This window comes from Leptonychotes weddellii, chromosome 11 (assembly GCF_054177405.1).
Source record: "Leptonychotes weddellii isolate Sample4059 chromosome 11, ASM5417740v2, whole genome shotgun sequence".
NCBI classification, from domain to species: domain Eukaryota; kingdom Metazoa; phylum Chordata; class Mammalia; order Carnivora; family Phocidae; genus Leptonychotes; species Leptonychotes weddellii.
Genome location: NC_138379.1, coordinates 64,292,102 through 64,302,034, shown reverse-complemented (window position 1 = coordinate 64,302,034; position 9,933 = coordinate 64,292,102).

The window sequence follows — 9,933 nt, the reverse complement described above, 5'->3', positions numbered from 1 at the left end:
TTTTTTATGATGGCTTCTTTAAATTTATATTTAGGTAATTCCAACATCTGTGTCACCTCAGTGTTGGTGTATGTTGATTACTTTTTCTCACTCAGGTTGAGATTTTCCTAGGTTTTGGTATGATGAGCGATTTTTTCTTTTTCGAAACCTGGATATTTTGAGTATTTTGTCATCAAAGTCTCTATCTTATTTAAATCTTTTGATTTAGCAGGCTTCTTATGATGCTGCTTTGGCAGGGGAAGGTGGGAGGGGCTGCATCATTACTGCCATGTGGAAGTGAAAGTCCAAGTTCCTCTCTTGGCCTTCTCTTATACCACCCCAGCAAGGAGAGGTAGGAGTGCCTTGTTACTGTTGGGTGGGGTCCCCATGTGGCTTCTACTGACACCTGGGATGGGGAAGGGCTCATTATCACTGGATGGATATGAAAATCCTGGAATCCTGGCTCCCCACTCTGTCTTTTCTAACAGCACAGGGTGGGAGGTGAGGTAGGAGTGCCTTGTTATAGGTAAGCTAGGATGGAAGTTTAGGTTCCCCATTCAGCCTTTACTGATGGGAGTTTTCCCCATGGTTTTTTCCCCTGGGCGGGGGGGAATCATTTTTGTATAAAGTTTTCCATTTTTTGAGAGTGCCCTATTTCTGGTTCTTTAACTAGAGACAGCAGGTTTTACTTGAGCTTTTGTTGTCTGCTCTTACTGGCATCTCCAGGTGGCTGGCTTCTTCAGCTTTATGTTTGGGATATATGAGGCAAAAGGAGAATCCAAAAAACTCACTGTCATGGTATACCTCTTATCCAAGGTTTGTAGCCAGTCCGCCTTCTTTGCTCCACCTTTGAGTCTTACCTTCATTTTATATATAAATGTCCAGGGTTTGTAACTATACTTAGCAGGGGAAGTAGAAAGAAGTGTGTCTACCCAATCACTTGTTTTTGCCCATAATATTTCCATAGCTAATAATGATAATGGCTGCTATGTTTTGAGTTATACTTACATAGCCAAGACCATGCTAATTTATTTAATTCTCACAGTAATCCTATGAGGAAAGTACAATAGTTACTGATGCCATTTTATACATGAAGAAATTGAAACTCAGAAATAATCATGTAAATATTTAGAACAATGCCTAGCAATATACTGATAAAGGTTTGGAAATATAACTACTTTAGAGTTGTTAACTTGTTTGATGGACCCAACTTGTAAGTGGAGAATTCAAATTCTAACCCAGGACAGTCTAAGGTTATGCTCATAAACTTTAGGTTGTAATTTCTCTCATTTTGAGTGCAAACATTTGCATTAAACCATTTCTACTGCATCCCAATCTATATCTTTATCCATCTCCTTGATTTCACTGTCACTATTATCTTCCCTTCACTTTCTTTAAGCTATAGTTCCCAAATTGCTTTCCATTTATAATTTAATAATAACTAGTATGTATGCAGTCTATATATGGTTGACAAAGTAATTTTATATGTATTATATTTAATATTTATTTGAGACCTCATAACAACCTCATAGGCAAGTATTATTATTGTCACGCTAAAGCTGAAATTCAGAGAAATTCAGGGACTGGCTCAAGGTCACATGGTTAGGAAGTGGTTGAGACAGAACTCAAGCTTGGTGTTATTTCTGCCACCTTGTGCTGCATCTGTTACCCACAGTTCACTTTCATATCCTCCACATAGCTCTCCATGCTCATAGCTTACCACTCTTTTGACCTCCTACCAGACTGTAAAGGTCTTGGGAGAGGGGAGGAGGGAGGGAAATGGCCCAGAAATGAGGAGGTGCCTCTGTGCTTTGATACAGTTGATACTCTGAAGTTGTATTAGAAACACTACCACATAATAATACACCTTTCTCCTGTTGCTTGCCTTTCCTATAGACTCATGTTTTTAGATCTAGTGAAGAATGGAGTGATGGGGTGCATGGAGGAAATAGAGATGGTTCAGAAACATGACTGCGATAGATTCTAGTTGGCGGAAGAGAAACGAAGGCAGAGACAGTTAAGATCAAGAACAGAGGACTGGAAAGATTTTTACAAGACTTATTTGCTAGGTATTTGTTACCAAAATTCAGTGCTCTGTGTGTGTGTGTACATGTGTGTGTGCGCCTGTGTGTGTGTGCGCGCGCGTTTGAGAGAGAAAGACAGAAGGGGGAGCATTAATGACAATGATGCTCCCGGTTTCTAATTTGAAAAACTGGATGGGTCATTTTGTTCATAATTGAGGTCAAGGAAAAACAGTTTCAAGGAGGATGGAGTAGTGCATAGTAGAATGCTAAGCAGAAAAGGAAAATAAAGATTGTATCAAGATAATTGGATTTGAAAATTAGAAGGTAATTAATGGCTTTACAGAAATACCTGCCATAGGTGGAGATAGAAGCTGACAGAACAGTGGGATGACATGGGCAAGTTGGGAAATTATCTGGAAGTGAGAAGGAGAGACTGTTCATGCAGTGATGCTCTGGCATGCGTGTGGGCTTTGGAATTGGAAGATCCATTTTCAAAACCTGATACTGCTTACTTGCTTATGTAGCCTTTGGCAAATTACTTTACCCATCTGGGTCTGTTTCCTAGAACATGAGCAACAGTTTGCTCTGTTCAGTTTTCCTGTGATCTATTTCCTCATTGTGTGTCACAGGATAAATCATGTCATGAAATTGAGGCTTTTTTCTTCCCTCTTTTAAGTGACTCCCCCAACCCAACAATGGCACCTTCAAGTTGAGATCAGCTGGGATCAATTTGACATTTGATCAAACCATGGTTAAATGTTGTGAGAATAAGTAAGGTTTTTTATAACTCTGTTATGATTATTCATAGAGAGGCTGCACATAATATAATCTTATTTCCAATTGGCCCCTGATTGAAAGTTAAACCTTGTCACTTGATAAGGTAATGCACATAATTAGCAGGTGCAATATATTTCTTAAAAAAAATTTTTTAAATTTGTGATTCCTTCAGAAGATATTAATGTAATTTTTTTATCTTGTATTTTCTTACATATTAAACATTTATTGAGTACTAACAATGTGCCAAATCCTGTGTTACTTCAAGTTTATCTTGTGCAGAAATATAGGATCAGCTTCCATTTCATTTCAGGTCAAGATACTATGTAGATACTATATTTTATATTTCTTTTATATTCCTATTTCAGTTTAATTCAATAATAATAAAAATGGCCCAATTTATTTCTAATCATCACTATAACCTTGGGAGTAGATTTAATTGTCTCTATTTTAATAGATGAGAAACTGATCTTTAAAAAATGACAAAACAAATTTAAACACCCATTAGAGAGCTAAGCATAGTAGCTGCTGAATAAATATGTGATTAACGTTATCCTGTAAACAGTGTCTTCACAGTCTTAAGATTTGTAGAGAGTGCTCTCATTGCAGGTGTACAAACAAGCCTAAACCAACATTTATGCCATCAGAGTTTCCTGGAATGTCCTATATCTCTGTCCTATTTCATCCATTTATTCAGTTATTCATTTTTCTACTTGGCAATGAGAATGAACAAGTCACTATGCTAATTCATATGTCTGTTGGTCCACAGGTACTGTGACTACATAGGTACATTCTGGCTGCACCTGCCAATACAATAATAGGAACGATAGGAGCACCCAGAGTTGTGTGGCAGTGGGTCCTAAGCCTGAGATACACTGGAATCCTTTCAGTGACTTGGGTACTAGAACAAGATCTTCATTACTCATCAAATCTTAGTCCATCAGGTCTTCCAAAAGCCAGACTTTATCCTTAGGATCTCAACTGCTGTTGTGGGCTCTGCTCCCTCTCTCTAGCAGCTGCACATCAGGGTACTACCAAAGATTGGCCCCTCTGCAATACCCTGCCAAGCCATATTGGAACTTAAAGCAAAAGGAAAAATCTGTAATACTAGCACTGTCTTTATTTCTGTTCATCCTAATTTGGGTGGAGGGGTAGCATTAATCTAGATTTTGAATCAAGGTGCCCCTTAAATTTTGCTCCGAAAGCTAGTGCCTCACTTGCCTCACCCTAGTCCCCACCCTGCCTTTCTGCAAGAGGATTAAGAATGACTTAGGCCACATTAGCACAGAAAATGGCAGAGTTCCAAAAATGTGTTCTTGAACTGACCCTCACCACATAGTTTGTATAGGAAACAAAGTCCATCATGGTGTCATTCTTTACTCAGTGTGCTCAACCCTCAGTGAACGCTATTCCTCTCCTTTTGGATTTCAAAGTCCTGCTTAATCCCTATAGATGGAGCCAGATATTGTCCAGAGGAAATAATATAAAATGGCCTCACTGGTTTAAACGTTAAGGAAATAAATCCAGATAACTAAATATGCAGTGTTGGCTTCTAGAGGCTGACTAGTGGCAAATGTGCTCACAGGTGCTATCCCAGGAAGGAGGACCCGTCCTAAACCTTCACCTCTCAGGGGCAACAGTCAAACATAGAGGAATGTCTCCCTGAAGCCTCCATTAAGTCCTTCTGATCCTCCCTGGAAATGGCCCAATATCTCCTGGGTCTGATATGCCTCCTTCAGGTGTATGCGGGTAGCCCTTTGATCCTGGGCTCAGTTTTTCCCTTGAAGCTAAAAAATGACACAACTCTGAAAGGAGGCTCTTCTTTGCAAGGTTCCATCCATTCCAGAAAACAGACAAGGCTCAAGCTGGCTCAGAACTGTCCACCACACTTAATTATTGGAAGGAAGAGACCAGATTTTGTAATTAGTGATGAGGTCATACCCTGATGGGGAGAGGGGCGGGTAAAGGAATTCATAGATACTCCAAAGTTTCCAATTGTGCCAGCAAATTTGCGTTTTAAAATTCTGTCCTGGGGCACCTGGGTGGCTCAGTCCTTAAGTGTCTGCCTTCAGCTCAGGTCATGATCCCAGGGTCCTGGGATCGAGCCCCGCGTCTGGCTCCTTGCTCAGCGTGCAGTCTGCTTCTCCCACTCCCACTCCCCCTGCTTGTGTTCCCTCTCTCTCTCTGTCTCTCTCTCTGTCAAATAAATAAATTCTTTAAAAAATAAAAAAATAAAAATAAAATTCTGTCCTTTTTGGGGCACCTGGCTGGCTCAGTAGAAAGAGGATGTGACTCTTGATCTCGGGGTTGTGAGTTCGAGCCCTGTGTTAAGTGGAGAGATTACTAAAAATCAATAAATAAAACAAATTTTTTTTGTCCAACTTTTTGTCCAACTCTTTGATGGATCTGACGATAGGTAGCTAAAGAAAACTGGTTGATTTGGACTTGACCTCCCTAGTGAGAAGAAGCCCTTCTACTATTTCCACCTCTGCTTCTTGTTCTGGAGTCTCAACTCAAAGCTGAATCCTCTATAAAGGATGCCTTATTCAATCCTGATCTGAATTACTTCCCTCTTCTTTGGTGCTCACACAGCACTTTTCTTAGATATGATGAAACTTTTATTTCTGCTTTGGCTAATGGTTTTTGGATTATGGATTTATGGTTACGCTTTACCACTTTCTAACAGCTGAACATAGGCAATTTGCTTAATCTCTTTACCTCAGTTTTCTTATTTGTAAATGGGGATAAGTATTATTTCACCTGATTATTATGAAAGACCTGGACTCAAATTATGAATTCACCAGTTTCCAGTTTGTCTTGGAAATGTTATGTAACTTAACTTCTCTATGCCCATTTTATCCATCTGCAAAATGGGAATAAATATTGCATCTCCTGCAGAAGTTCTTAAGAAAATTCAAAGAAGGGCACGTACTGCATAGAGCATTGGGTGTTATATGAAAACAATGGATCGTGGATCACCACATCAAAAACTAATGATGTATTTACTCACTTCTCCTATCATCCAGAGACTTTTCTAGCTGGTGGTCAGTAAGTGCTTATGGGATGCTGAATATTTTCTGTACTTCTACCTCAAGTTCATGTTCAGCTTTGTACTGGAATTTATTTATGTAGTTTCTCTTCCCTTCTCTTTTGTAATGTGCTTTTATGCAAAACAATCACTCAGAAAATACCACATAAATAAGTGAAATAATACCACTGAATTCAAAGTCTCTTCACAATACAGAATCACAATATCTTTCTTGATAACTGAAATGTTGCATTTAAGATTGACAAGTTAAATTTCCCCTTTTGAAAAGTGACAAGTAGAAATCACCAAGTGAGCAAAGAATGAGTAGAAGCCCTTCTCTTGTGTAACCTGGACACACTCGTGCCACACGGATGGGCCATGTGCAAGCATATCTTTGGGTACCTTCGTCCTGCCCTCTTCATCCAACGAAACAAAGCAGGCAGTTAGAAACAGGTTTCTTTTTGTTTCAAATGATGTCATTTAGGTCCAGCACGAGGGATCTGCTGTCTGTTCTCATTTTTTCTGCTCTGAGGAGCCCTCTTGGTTCCCCTTGACACCAGCACAACAGAGGCTGAGGTCTGGGAGGGAGATTGAAAGGGCTGATATACCACCAGCTCTAAAAACACGTGACAGCAGAAAGCTAGGCTATTACTAATGCTGATCAGCTCCAAGGCAATGCAATCAAAACCTTCAATTACACCTGGGTGATTTAATCAACTCCCTGTCAAACTCGGGCTGGAACTCCTCTGGTACTGTACAAATACAGTAATTACCATGCCAGCTTGCAATAAGATATCATTTCAGTGGATTAGAAAACACATTCTGTTGTCAATTACCAACAACCGATTTATAGGCCCTGAAACAAGCAATATTTTTTAATTGCTGCTTTTGTGTCATTATCACAAAATTACTTCTGTTATGAGGCATTAAATCATCTCAGCAATGTTGGGAGTGGGGGCGGGGGGAGATTAAAGTTTTCACTCTGTTCTTTCCTGATAAAACAGGAATAGAAGCATAAAACTTGTATCCTGCTGTGTTGGATTTTGAAATAAAAAAACAACCAAAAAGCCCCAGAGATTCTCAACTATGCAAATAATCATAAACAAATCCTGAAGCTACATGAATGGATCAAAGTGTAGGAAACCAGGAGTCAGATTTATTTTGACCTGCACTTTTTTTGTACCCAGGGCCTTCTTTTTCTCCCATTTATTTGCCTATCTTTAAGCTTCATTTTGTATACGTGTTTATTTCTTTTGAAGGTATGTTTCCATTGACACCAGATGTGGCCATGGTCACTGGAGATCTGCAGATTTGAAGGATTTGAAAATTTTCAACTCTACCCACCCCTTCCCAAGCCCATTTGACCAGTCCAAAGAATAACAGTGATTTGGCCTGGCCAGCTCCACTCAGCTTGTTCACAGATGTCCTAAGATCATTCTCTTCTTATGCAAAGGGAACATGTGACATACCCCTGCTAACCCCCTCTACCCACCTACCCCATTTCAGCCTTAATAAAGCTTGCCTGAGTTAGTTCTAAAAGGAGGCACTTTTATTCTTCCAGATAGCAGGGCATGGGCAAAATTTTATTATTGTTGTGATTATGATTATGATTATTATATTTCATAGTAGCAAACCTTTTATAGCACTTCATCTCAGGCACGGTTTTAAATGCTTTGCAAATACTATGATCATCCTATAAAGTTCGTATTACTATTATTCCATTTTACAAATGAGAAGCTAATGCACTGAGTGTTTAAAGCTTCTGGCCACAGTCATATAATGGAAGGAACACTGGATGTATCTCAGGAAGAACCGGGTTTGAATCTTGACACTACCACTTCAGCTGTGTCTTATTCAGCCAATTATGTATCCACTCTTAGCTTTAGTTTCTTTCTCTTTGAAGAGGAGAAAATAGTAGTAATAATATTTATTAATCATGTCATGCATTCTTCTACATATTTTACACATATGAACTCATTGAACCCTCACAACGACTCCCTTAGGTAGAAACTATGGTTATCCCTGTTGTATAGATGATGAAGTTGAGGTGTTGGGAGGTCAAGAAACTTGCCCAAGGTTACACAGCAGGGAAGTGTTGATACTCCTGAAGTCCCTCCCTTAAACATTACCTCTTCATTAGCCAGTCCTCCTAACTATTGACCATCTCTGGTAACGTCCTCATCATTAAGATCCAGATCTATAGTCCAACCTCCTACTGTGCATCACCATTTGGACAGTGTCACAGCCACCTCAAAGTTCACACGTCCCAACTTGAAGCCATCATTATCTTGCCCCCAAACCTGCCCATCCTTCAGTACTTCCCATTTCCTGGAATAAATACCTCCATCTACCTGGTTGTCCAAGCTAAAAACCTGGGCATAATCCTGGGCCAGAATCTCTCACTGGGACACCTGCTATGATTTCCAATTGGTATTTTTGATTTTAGTCACAACACTTTCAATTACACACAGATACCTCACCAGCCACTCTCTGCTCCTTGTCTGTCATTGACAATGTCACTGCTCTGTCTTCAGAAGCTTGCAATTATTATCAAGATAAACTATCATCTAAAGTCCTTGCAGACCACTTAACTTATTTTTTAATAAAAAGGCTGTACCTTTCCTTCAGTGTCTGCACTCACCTTCCTGGCTCGGGATCATGCATATCTGTACCTTAGGACTGTATGCTTGTCTTCATGGTCAGCTTTCCTTCCTTGCAGCTGGGAGGCACTCAGGAAAGTAGACTGCTACAATCCACTGGATAGGACCGCAGCTTATTTTCTGACTTACTCAGGTACCAGCCAATTAGGGTTTGAAAGCATTATAAAAGTAAAAAATTTCAAGGATTAGAGAATGAATGGGCCATAAAATTTTAAACTTGGAAAAGGTCATAAGGCTCATCTTGTCAATCCCCCCTTTTTCAGGGGACACACAGTGTCACTAAGGTCACCATAAAGCAAAGGTGATAAGCAAAGTCCACAGGATGTCAAAGTTCACAAAAACAGTATGAATAAATGCATAGCAAGGAAGTAAGTCTTAACTCCCTGCAGTTCACAGTCCAAAGACACATCTTCTCTCATGAAAGGCATAGATCTCTGCCTGACATATTCCTTCTGGGTCTTGTTCATGTAGAGTCATTTCCCAAACGGTATTTTTTAAAGATAGGCTATGGAAACAAGATGTCTCCCGTGGTTAGAAATCGTTGCTAACTTGGCCTACAGCATCCCCTTCTGAGAAAGACATAATGAACATTGTCATGTTGAAACCTCTTAGAAATTATGCAGTAGAAAATAATTTTAGTGTATTTAAGTCAGAGTTCTCAAACTCACTACCCTGAATTCCCACTTTGTTTTGAAGTTTGATGCTAATCAAAATCTCATGAAGTTAAAATTAAATGGACTGTGATGATTTAGTCACTAGTCGCATTAAAAGTGCTCAGTAGCCACATGTGGCTAGTGGCTACTCTATTAGACAACACAGATGTAGATGACTGAGTCAAACTAAACTAATTAGAATGATCAAAATAGTGCTATTGTGCTACTTCCATATAGTGATTTTGTTCATTGATAGTTCTTTCTATGCCATGTCCCAAAGGAGGAATTATCATGGAGGATCAATCAGGTAAGGTGCCATGCCAAAAATATTAGGGACAGAGCCTGTGGGTGAATCTTAAATTCTACCAGATAGGTCCTCAACAAACATATGGATCTGGACATCCCAGAATGGCTTATTTACATTAAAAAATAGAATCTCACTTGCTCATGCCCAATTCCTGGAATTTGTTCTGGTTACTGGTTGTGAAAATAGCTGACTCCATCAGTCATGTTAACACCATACCAGAGAGCTGGCAAGAGCAAAACATGCTTATCCTTGCCCCAGGATGATGGAGTTAGATTTGCCACTATGGCACCTGGCCAATTCTGTGAAGGATGCCCTTGAAAGTGTTCCTCCCTATAGAGAAGGAACAGAGAGAACAAAAATAAATAGCACTAGGTGGACTCATAAAACTTGTCAAAATCTTTCAAGCATGGCATATTTGATGATTCATGGGGTTTGCAAAGCATTACCAGATTAAAACAAGAAATATCATGCAGAGCGGTCATTCCATAGCTTCAGAACTCTGCGTGGC